This window comes from Bidens hawaiensis, unplaced genomic scaffold (genome assembly GCF_021521415.1).
Source record: "Bidens hawaiensis isolate Kalapana, Puna unplaced genomic scaffold, B.hawaiensis_p1.1 tig00001143_1, whole genome shotgun sequence".
Taxonomy (NCBI): domain Eukaryota; kingdom Viridiplantae; phylum Streptophyta; class Magnoliopsida; order Asterales; family Asteraceae; genus Bidens; species Bidens hawaiensis.
The window spans coordinates 1,317,501-1,329,416 of record NW_027491065.1 but is presented as its reverse complement, the minus strand read 5'-3'; the positions used below and the strand labels follow the sequence as shown (position 1 = coordinate 1,329,416).

Below are 11,916 nucleotides of genomic sequence, written 5' to 3'. Positions count from 1 at the left end.
TTCTTTTCTATTTTAGAATTCATTTCTTGGTGTCAAAATAAGATACGTGATATAAAAATGGAGGATCTATTATCTTTTCTTTTCTCTCGTTTTTCTTTTTCAAAAAATGATCTTGGAGGTTGTGAAATGCTTACTCTCAAACTTTTCGTTTACACAGTAGTAATATTCTTTGTTTCTCTCTTCATCTTTGGATTCCTATCCAATGATCCAGGACGTAATCCTGGACGTGAAGAATAAATTGTTTTTCTTGCTTTATTTTACAATTTTCTTCATATTTTTATTTTCTTTTAGCTATTCCACACACTTAAAAATAGAAAGTCATCAACGGAAAGAGAGGGATTCGAACCCTCGGTACGAATAACTCGTACAACGGATTAGCAATCCGCCGCTTTCGTCCACTCAGCCATCTCTCCCAATTGAAAAAGATAATTACTATGTTACATTACACATCAAGTAAGGATTAAATTAAGTATTTCTTTCACATTCTTTATCGTTATTATAGAATTAGCAATTCCATTTAGATGCTCGAAAGATCAAAATAGAAAGATAAAAAAAGAAGACCTTCTTGCTTTTATTTTATTCGAAGTGCCTTTTTGGCCTGCCCGGTCAATACCCAGCCGGGCCTTTTTTTGTTACAAAAAATTCCCTTCATTTTTTTATTTATAGGCAACATACTCTAAATAGCCAATTTAGTACCCGTGTAACAATTTCCGTTATGGGGTTTACATATACTTATCATTTTTGTTATAATGGAAATTGAGAAGGATTTTTGATTCAAAAGAATAAATCAAGAAAAGGATAAATCAAGTATGTATCAATTTGTATTTTCTTATGTCGTTTGGCAAACCAAAATTTAGATTCAAATCCAAGAATCAATGACGAATTCTCAGTCAACGAATATCCTGTTTGTCATAAATTTTGGTTTTTTTGAGTGAAAATATACATTTGATTTTTCAATAGAAAAGTGAGGGGAAGCTTTTTGGCATTGTGTGTTTTGAGATACTATACAATCAATCGAAGGGACAATCAAAAGGGGAAAAGGGTTTTTTTCTAATTTTGATAAGTTTAGTTAGAAAAAGGATTCAAAAGGGGATGCAAGTACAATAAACTAAAATTGAGTAATCCAACAAAAAAGGTAAAAATTTCTCCTATTGTGTATCGTTTTGGCAGCATGGCCGAGTGGTAAGGCGGGGGACTGCAAATCCTTTTTCCCCAGTTCAAATCCGGGTGCCGCCTCATCAGCAAACGAATCGGAATCTCTTATTCTGTTCTGCTGATATAACTCAACCTAATTTTACCCAGCGAGAACAGAATAAGGGGACTGTTAATACTTGGTTGATTCTAAACATCCGTTCTGGGGATTTTGTAAAAGACTGGAAATCGGAAATCTTTGAATCCAAAATGAAAAGAAAGATTTGATTTTAATGTTTGATTTTAATGGTCGAAGCAAGACTTCCCGATTCCTTTCTACTACTAATGTAATGTCTACTTATTGGGTCTTGATTGGAGATAATTTAACTACTGGTTGGGGAAGTTCTTTCTATTTCTATACTGTGTAATCTACATATATAGGCTCGCGAGAATCTCTGAGTGTTCAGGCATTCAATCACTATTAGATTGAGATGGATAATTTATAGAAAAAAACATGAAAAAAATGATTCTTTTTTTAACCTCTCGTCAAAAGTATAATATACTATCTCCCAACTTCTTCAGAGAGACAATCGGGAAAGGGTACGGATTAGATCAAATAGGAAAAAGTTTGTAATAGATAGCAATTGATTTATTTTTACTTTGAAGGGCAAGAAAAAAAGGAATGTGCCCTCTTATTTTATTACTAGATGTTCCATTAGTAACATTCCTTTGTAGTTTTGATTTTTTATTTTACTTGTGTTTAGTCTTTCCCGATTATAAATCATATAGAAATTTTTGAAATGGATTTTTTGATTGGTTCATCAATAGACTCTGGACCATTTATTCTACTATTATTAGTGAGCAATAATGGAATAATTCTATCATAGAGATAAGGGACATAATTCACATGGATATAGTAAGTCTCGTTCAGTCTGAGGCTCCTCCACTTGGCGTTGTCCCTATAGTAAACAGCTGTTGTAAATATGGGGTCAGTCAACTAAGTATGTTTGCTTTGAAATCTTAAGTAGTCTAGCAGTGGTACAAAGCTAAGTGCCCCTTTTCAGTAGGGGGCGAAAGGTTAGACCTTAGAAAGTCAGCGAACAGTGGTTCTTCTAAGTAGGTATGGCGTTCCCCCTTGACAATGCATTACAGACGTATGATCATTACACTTCAACCGGGTTATTCTATTCCACCTCTTAGAAAGAAAAGAACTTAAATCAAAATACTTAATAGCATGGCGATACATTTATACAAAACTTCTACCCCGAGCACACGCAATGGAACCGTAGACAGTCAAGTGAAATCCAATCCACGAAATAATTTGATCTATGGACAGCATCATTGTGGTAAAGGTCGTAATGCCAGAGGAATCATTACTGCAGGGCATAGAGGGGGAGGTCATAAGTGTCTATACCGTAAAATAGATTTTCGACGGAATGAAAAAGACATATATGGTAGAATCGTAACCATAGAATACGACCCGAATCGAAATACATACATTTGTCTGATACACTATAGGGATGGTGAGAAGAGATATATTTTACATCCCAGGGGGGCTATAATTGGAGATACCATTGTTTCTAGTACAGAAGTTCCTATAAAAATGGGAAATGCCCTACCTTTGAGTGCGGTTTGAACCACTGGAAGAATTCCTCTTTGGATAATAGGTACTGTAGCTGGTATTCTTGTGATCGGTTTAGTAGGCGTTTTCTTTTATGGTTCATATTCTGGGTTGGGTTCATCCCTGTAGTAATAGGATGAATTGAGTTGTATACATGAAAGCGTAAGAACTCAACGGATTCCCTTCTTTGTTTGTCTGATTTGAGGGAGAAGGTCCCGTTGAGTTCTTAATAATTAGAAGATTTTTTTATAAGTTCATTGAATAAGTTCTATTTACTCAATTAATTTTCCCCTCCTCTTTTGTTTGTCCACCACTTTTATAGTATTTTATACTTATCGTAATTATGTATACGTAATTATTTATTATGATAAGATAATATAATAATAAGAAAAAAATACGTAATAACTCTAAAAAACGTTCTGATACGTCTCTAAAATATCGAAAAAAAAACTAGGAATGTTTGACGAACAGTATAAAGATAAAGAATCATTATTATTTCGACACAAGAAAAGGGTGTGAAAAATCCTTTTCTTGTGTCGAAGACTAGTAAGACGAATAACCCCTCCTAGAAATATTTGTTCCCTTCATTTATCCGTTCTATTTCGCGTTTCCTTTTGGATAGGATCTAGCCAAAGTAAATTGTATTAGAATCAAATGCATTTTATGACATTTCAATCTCACAATAGCAACATAATAACATCACCCCGGTTTTTTGAAAAAAAAAAAACAAACAAAAAAAGAAAGAGGGGTCAAGTCAAACAGTCTTCTTCACAATCTACATACTATGGCTAGGAATATGGTACAAGGAATTACCGGCATCTCGTAGAAAAATAGTATAAAAAGGGCTTTTATAATTTCTTTTTTTATATCATAATTACTAAAAAGAATTTGGTTCTTTTTAAAAACTTGATGTCGATAAATGCGCGAGTTTAGAAATTCATTTCGGACAATTGAACCTTCTCGAACTGCTTCTTTTTAAGAACCAAAAATATTTGTGCCAAAATAACAGATGCGAAGAAGAACAAAAGGCCTTGTACACGTAATGGATCTTGCAGTACTATTTCTGCATCTCCCTGACCAAATCCGCCCACATTAGGATTACTTGTCAACGGTTGTCCCATGCCACGTTTCGTGAACAGCTATGCCCGAGAATGAATGAATTGTGATATAGCGCCGAATAAGTCACAGCTCTCCGACTTGAAATCCATAAAGGACTTTAAGTCGGGAATAGAGCTGTGGTAAGCAATATGGATTGCCCCTGACTCTCTCTCTATAAAAAAAGCCCTTCTAATTCTTAACTGAATAAGGCTTCGGCCCTATGGAGTAAAGGGAAGTGCAGATCTGGAGTGTTTGGATGAGAAAGAAAGGCTTTGCAGCAAGCGGAGTTGTACCGAAATGGATTTTCCGGGCATACGAGAAAAGAATCCAGCCGAGCATATTTGTTTGCTAGTTTCTTGATCCCGGAAATCTTGTACTCAGAGTCACGGATAAAGTGGACTACCCAGCGCCTTTGATACTTGGTGGATGACCTTTCTAGTGGCTTTTTCCCGTCCCTTTTGGGACCATTCACCCTTTTCCCAACCAAGCATAGGTAGAAGCCCTCTTTCCCATACACAACGACGGTTCCAAGCAAGATTAATAGTTTATAGTCGACTCAATATCGGCGAAATCCCCTATTGAATCTCTTTAGTACCTATTCTCTTGTAGTGCACCCTTCCTCGAAAGAGTAGGCGATTGAAAGACCCACCTCTGAATAAAGTTTAGGTTGGGAGATCTCAAAGGGGAACCTCGCTTAGCTTATCAGTCCCTGTATTATTCAACTCATCTGTCCACTTATCTTGTCCAAAGCAGAAGGAATTTTTCAATCCTTTGTTTCGAAGGTAATCCGCCAGTCTCTAGACTGGAAAAGATTCAATCCACTTGTTGGCCTGCTTCTATGTCCTGTAGCTTCTAAGGCATTAGCTTCAAAGGGGCTTGTTGGCCCCCTTCTTAGCTCCTGAGGTCTGCTTTAATTTAAGCTTCGTCGAAAAAGGCCTGTAGCTTACAACATCTTATGAGAAGGGCCGGTAGCTCGATACAATTTAAGGCCAGTTGCGTACTTGCTAGAGACGGATTCCGCCATTCCCTGAAACATCAGGGCCAGCTTGAAAAAGATTTGGATGCGGATGATAGTGAGCATATTTTTTATATATCCCCAAAATGAGAGCTATTAGATGAGAAGAGACTTCGCGCCATGGAACATGCCCAGGTCTACCAGAAAAGGGGCTTTCAAGTGAATTCCAAAATAAGGTAATATAGAGAAAGGTCAACATAGGAGATAAAGTCGTGAAAAAGATTCTTTCCGGACGTGAGCCTCACCCAAGAGGGAAACTCCATTTTGTGCTCGATCTCTTCTATCATGCATCATGGTTGGGTGAGTTGTCCCATTGCGAAGGAACCTCCGTGCTTCCAATCCATTTCAAAACGCCAGATGTTACCATAGTAGCTGCATGAATCAAAGCGGATACTAGAGTGGGACCCTCCATAGCATCGGGTGACCAAGTATGCGATCCTATCTGTGCAGATTTCCCAGCAGCACCAATAAGAAGTAAAATACAAATAAGAGTTATGGCATTCAATCTCATATTGCGAGAAATCCAAGAATTTTTGGGGACACTAGCACAAGCAAAAATGGTGGAAAAGTCTACTGTTTGAAAGAGAGTAAAACAACCCGAAATCCCAGGAGCTAATCCAAAATCACCTACTCGATTGACAAGCATAGCTTTTATAGCTGCTTTATCTGCCTGAAGTCGTGTAAACCAGAAATGAATTAACAAATATGAAGCAAGACCTACTCCCTCCCATCCCAGGAATATTGAAGAGAGTTATCTCCAGTCACCAACATTGGCATAAAAAAAGTAGGAATGGATAAATAACACATAAATCGAGGGCTATGCGGATCCTCAGACATATATGAAATGGAATAAAGATGGACCAAGCTACTTATAGATGTAACCACAACTAACATCACTACGGTCGGGCTATCGAACACGGGGTCAGAAGTGAATTACGAGTCACCCCAAGTGATAAATGATGAATTCAAAATATCTATGCTATATCTTCTATGTATCTATAAAGGACCAGAAATACCTTGTTTACGTATCATTGAGAAGTGCATTAACATAAATACGGCAGTAAGAAGTGGCAATACAAAAGTATGTAAACTATAAAAACGAGTCAAAGTGGACTGTCCCACACTAGCACTTCCGCGCAATAATTCTACCAAAGGTGATCCTATTACAGGGATAGCGTCAGGTACACCAGTTACAATTTTCACGGCCCAATAACCAATTTGGTCCCAAGGTAAAGAATAACCAGTTACACCAAAAGATGCAGTCAATACAGCCAGAACCACACCTGTAACCCAAGTTAATTCACGTGGTTTTTTAAATCCACCGGTGAGATATACACGAAATACATGTAGGATCATCATTAGGACCATCATACTTGCCGACCATCGATGAACTGATCGGATTAACCAACCAAAATTAGATTCAGTCATTATGTATTGAACAGAAGCAAAAGCATCAGTAACGGTCGGACAGTAGTAAAAGGTCATAGCAAATCCTGTAGCCACTTGTACTAAAAAACAAGTAAGCGTAACCCCCCTAGACAATAAAATATGTTTACATGAGGAGGAACATATTTACTAGTTATATCATCCGCAATCGCCTGAATCTCGAGACGCTCTTCAAACCAATCATAAACTTTATTGAGATAGGTGCGATCCCCCCTCCGAGAATTGTATATGAGACTTTCATCTCGTACAGCTCAAGCAAAAACACCCAAATACTGGTTGGAACGAATATTTAATAGAAAGTTTGAAACTTCTTACTTTCCGATTCAATCTGCTATGAAGATAAGAATAAAAAAAATCTGAAAGTTCTTCTTCTTCTTTGTGGCGATAATACCAAAATATCAAGTTGGCTCAGTTGTCTTTATCTTGATCCTTACGGGCCTCTTGAATTATCTCTTCCCTATTTTTTTTTATTTGATTTGTTTTTGTCTATCATTTTTATTATATTTGTTTTATTTATTATTTATTGGAATTCTCTTGTTAAGACCCTATGAATCGATTCAAACCTCAGATTCATACTAGAACCACGATGATTCAATAAAAATACTAAGTTAAGCCCAAAGATTCCCTGAGTAAGAACCATCGGATCATCTCTTATTCCACGAATAGATAATAACCAAAAATCCGAAGAAAGATTTATCTTTGCGTCAAAATAAGTATAAAAAGGCTTTTGAAATTTGAAAGAAGAAAAAATTTCGATTTATATTTCTAAATTATAATTCTTGGAAATTTTTTGGAGTCTGGCCGCGAGGTTTGAATATTAAGTATGAATCATAGTTTAAATATTTCTTAATCTATTTCATATATTCCGTGTTCCAGATACTAGAATAAATATCCGACGAAGGAGAACCATCTCTATCAAGATGACAGACCCATTCTCTGTACTATCAATAGGATCAATTATAACAAGTCACACACTCATATTCCAGAAATACAGAAACAAAGAAATTCCATGATCAAACTACCAAAATCAAATTAGCTAGAAATCCGAGCTCTAAAGGATTCATTTTTTATTTAAAAGCTAGGACTTGGGGGTTCTTATAGATCTAATTCATTGAAATTCCATCCAATAAAACGGAAGAATTATAAATCTCTAAAATAATAGATAGAAATACCGCAAATAGAGCCATTGCGACGCCCATCAAAGGGGTCGTTCCCCACCCAGGAGCTACTTTACCATATTCAGAAGGGGGACGGGTAAAGCTACAGGCAAAAAAACTTCGACCCTTCTTTCTAAAGGGGGTGCCCAGGGCACCTCATCTTGTCATTTCGTCCTTGCTCATTCCCGTTAGGCCGAAGTCTTTGGCCTTTCCTTCTCCGCGCACGCTCACGCTTCGCTGACCTATCGCGTGGTAGGTCAGAGCAAGTCTTTCCTTTTTATTTACAACATCACATCCGAGCGTTTCCGTGGCCGAATCCACTTTGAATTTGATAAATGCATTGCTTGTGAAGTATGTGTTCGTGTATGTCCTATAGATCTGCCCGTTGTTGATTGGAAATTGGAAACTGATATTAGAAAGAAAAGATTACTTAATTACAGTATTGATTTCGGAATATGTATTTTTTGTGGTAATTGCGTTGAGTATTGTCCAACAAATTGTTTATCAATGACTGAAGAGTATGAACTTTCTACTTATGATCGTCACGAATTGAATTATAATCAAATTGCTTTGGGTCGGTTACCAATGTCAATAATTGACGATTACACCATTCGAACAATTTTAAATTTGCCTGAAATAAAAACTTAAGAACTCATTTTGATCTAAAAGAATGAAGGTTTTTGTTTGGTGAATAACTACAATTATATTCATAATTATATTGATTAGGATTAGGAGGCGAGTAATTTATATTAATATGAAAAATATATTTCTTTTCTATAGTCTATATTGATGATTTGAAAATTGATGATTTGAAAATATATAGATTCAAATTACTCCTTCGAGAGATTTGGCCAATAACTACATCTACATCAATCCATATCCATGAAAATGGAATTTTTCAAATTGAATAATTAAGAACTATTATAAAATAGAAAAAAAGTTATAAAATAGAAAAAAAGTGTTTTGTTTTGGTTCAACCTGTAGTCCCATATAAAAAAACGGATGGTATAAATTTAGGAAGACTTTTCCCGGTGGATCTCTTGCAGGAAAGTGATAATCTACAACTTCGGGTTGTCAATTATATCCTTTATTACGACCCAATTCTGGAAATTTGGGACAAAAGTATTCAATTAGTTCGGACTTGTTTAATGTTGAATTGGGACCAAGACAAAAAGATCGAAAAGGCCTGTGCTTCTTTTGTTGAAATAAGGACAAATGGTTTGATTAGAGATTTTCTAAGAATCGACTTAGCGAAGTCACCTATTTCATATACCCGAAAAAGGAACGATCTGCCGGGTTCAGGATTGATTTCTGAGAATGGATCAGATCGCGCTAATGTTAATCCGTTTTCTTCCATTTATTCCTATAAAAAAGCAAGGATTCAAGAATCCCTTAATCCAAATCAAGGAACTATTCATACATTGTTGAATCAAAATAAGGAATCTCAATCTTTGATCATTTTGTCATCATCCAATTGTTCTCGAATAGGCCCATTCAACGACGTAAAATCTCCCCATGTGATAAATGAATCAATCAAAAAGGACCCCCTAATTCCAATTAGGAATTCTTTAGGCCCCTTAGGAACAGGCTTTCCAATTTATCATTTCGATTTATTTTCCTATTTAATAACCCATAATCAGATCTTGGTAACTAACTATTTGCAACTGGACAATTTAAAAAATATTTTTCAAATACTTCAATATTATTTATTGGATGAAAATGGTCAAATTTATAATCCCTATTCATGTAGTAACATCATTTTAAATCCATTCAATTTGAATTGGTATTTTCTCCATTACAATTATTGTGAAGAGACATATACAATCGTTAATCTTGGGCAGTTTCTTTGTCAAAATGTATGTATAGCAAAAAAAGGACCGCATTTAAAATCAGGTCAAGTTCTAATTATTCAAGTTGACTCTGTGGTAATACGATCAGCTAAGCCTTATTTGGCCACTCTAGGAGCAATTGTTCACGGACATTATGGGGAAATCCTTTATGAAGGAGATACATTAGTCACATTTATATATGAAAAATCAAGATCCGGTGATATAACGCAAGGTCTTCCAAAAGTGGAACAGGTTTTAGAAGTGCGTTCGATTGATTCAATATCGATGAATCTCGAAAAGAGGATTGAGGGTTGGAATAAATGTATAACAAGAATTCTTGGAATTCCTTGGGCATTCTTTATTGGTGCTGAGCTAACTATAGTGCAAAGTCGTATCTCTTTGGTTAATAAGGTCCAAAAGGTTTATCGATCCCAGGGGTGCAGATACATAATAGGCATATATAAATTATTGTACGTCAAATAACATCAAAAGTGTTGGTTTCAGAAGATGAAATGTCTAATGTTTTTTCGCATGGAGAACTAATTGGATTGTTGCGAGCGGAACGAATGGGGCGCGCTTTGGAAGAAGCGATCTGTTACCAAGCCGTCTTATTGGGAATAACAAGAGCATCTATGAATACTCAAAGTTTCATATCCGAAGCGAGTTTTCAAGAAACCGCGTGGGTTTTAGCAAAAGCAGCTCTACTGGTGCGTATCGATTGGTTGAAAGGCCTGAAAGAAAACGTTGTTATGGGGGATGATACCTGTTGGTAGCGGCTTCAAAACACCTTCAAGCGAACCTAACAACATTCCTAACAACATTGCTTTTGAACTCAAAAAAAAAGAATCTAGTAGAGGGGGAAATGAAAGATATTTTGTTCTACCATAGAAAATTATTTGATTCTTGCCTTTCTTCAAAGAATTTCCATGATACACAAGAAAAATCATTTTTTTATTATTTTTAGGGTTTAATGATACCTAAGAGCAGATTCACCCCTTTCTTTTATCTTTTAAAAGGATCTGTTGGTTTTTAGGTGCAGTCATTTGATTTGGTAATAGTAATCAAAAAAATAACAAATAGAAAAGAATAATGGCTTGGGCTGTGTATCGACGCCAATCTGCGGTAGAAGAGAAGGTTCCATCGGAACAAATTTTTATTTTAGTGTACCTCTTCGCTTTTTTTCAAAAGGGAGAGGCCGTGTGGGGAGAAATGATAAGAAGATATTGGAACATCAATTTAGAAGAGATGATGGAAGCAGGCGTTCATTTTGGCCATGGTACTAGGAAATGGAATCCTAAAATGGCACCTTATATCTCTGCAAAACGTAAAGGTATTCATATTACAAATCTTACTAGAACTGCTCGTTTTTTATCAGAAGCTTGTGATTTGGTTTTTGATGCAGCAAGTAGGGGAAAACAATTCTTAATTGTTGGCACTAAAAATAAAGAAGCTGATTCAGTAGCATGGGCTGCAATAAGGGCTCGGTGTCATTATGTTAATAAAAAATGGCCCTACCCGGGATGGTGAATTAGACTCAGCCTATGCTGGCCTTATACATCCGTAAATATTCTTAAATAATAGGGCCACGGCCGTGGCGTTGGGCAGCAAGCCGATGATTTCGACGAGGCCCTTCCCTTTAACCCGAACAGCCAGATTCATTACAGGTCATCCCCTACGAATCCTTCGACGGACACCAGAGAAGTTAGTTCTTCGCCTATCACATTGGTCGACTTGAACTTCCCTCTAGTCCTAGAATCACTACCTCTTTCTCATCAGAGAAAGTCGTAGGTGTAAGCGGGCCTTTCACCCATACTTATGAAAAAATGGGGGAGCTTACTTATCCATTTCGAGATAGTTGCTACCTATATGTTCTGATTCATTTACTACAAGAAAGCCACTATTCCCTCCAAGCGTAGGTCAAGATTGAAAGGCAAGAAGGAGTGTTCAAGCCGTAGATGGTTCCCGGTTATGCCTGTTTCCTCTCTTCCATTGCTTTACTTCATAATCATAAGGAGACTAGGTTATTCTCATTCCTGCTTCAGTCCATCAATGCAGGCGGTTAGACTCTTGCTATAGATTAGGGCCTCTATCGTGCTATTCTATACATAGGTAGGCGACAAAGACAAGGGATCTCTCTTGCTATATAGATGGTTGCTGCTTGCGAGAAGTGGAAATAGTAGTCAAAACGCGGATGCCAGAACGAGTGATCAAAAAGGAAAGAAAAGGTCAGAGCAAGTCTCTTGCCGAGATCTTTTTTCGTCTTCATGGATATAGTGAGTCTCGCTTGAGCTAGATCAGCACCTATACCGGATCCAGGCAGAATGGGAATATACACCTCTGGATGACCGAAGAACCGAAAGAGATGCTGGTATAATATGGGGTCTCCCCCTCCAGCGGGATCAGAAAAGGTTGTATTAAAGTTTCGATCGGTTAATAACATGGTAATTGCCCCTGCCAGTACCGGAAGTGATAATAAAAGTGGGAATGCTGTCACTAGAACGGACCACACAAATAGGGGTGATCTATGCATAGTCATTCCAGGTCCACGCATGTTGAAGATAGTTGTTATAAAATTGATAGAACCTAAAATGGATGAAATACCAGATAGATGAGGACTAG

General features: G+C 36.8%; 2 non-coding genes across 2 annotated transcripts; one reads left to right on the top strand and one right to left on the bottom strand.

Annotated features, from left to right (window-relative positions):
* Window positions 1–325: 325 nt before the first annotated feature.
* TRNAS-GCU (transfer RNA serine (anticodon GCU)) lies at window positions 326–413 on the bottom strand. The gene has a single exon. It is a non-coding gene; the product is annotated as a tRNA-Ser (tRNA).
* A 752-nt stretch (window positions 414–1,165) lies between these two features.
* Window positions 1,166–1,236, top strand: TRNAC-GCA (transfer RNA cysteine (anticodon GCA)). Its single transcript has one exon. It is a non-coding gene; the product is annotated as a tRNA-Cys (tRNA).
* The last annotated feature ends 10,680 nt before the right edge of the window (window positions 1,237–11,916 follow it).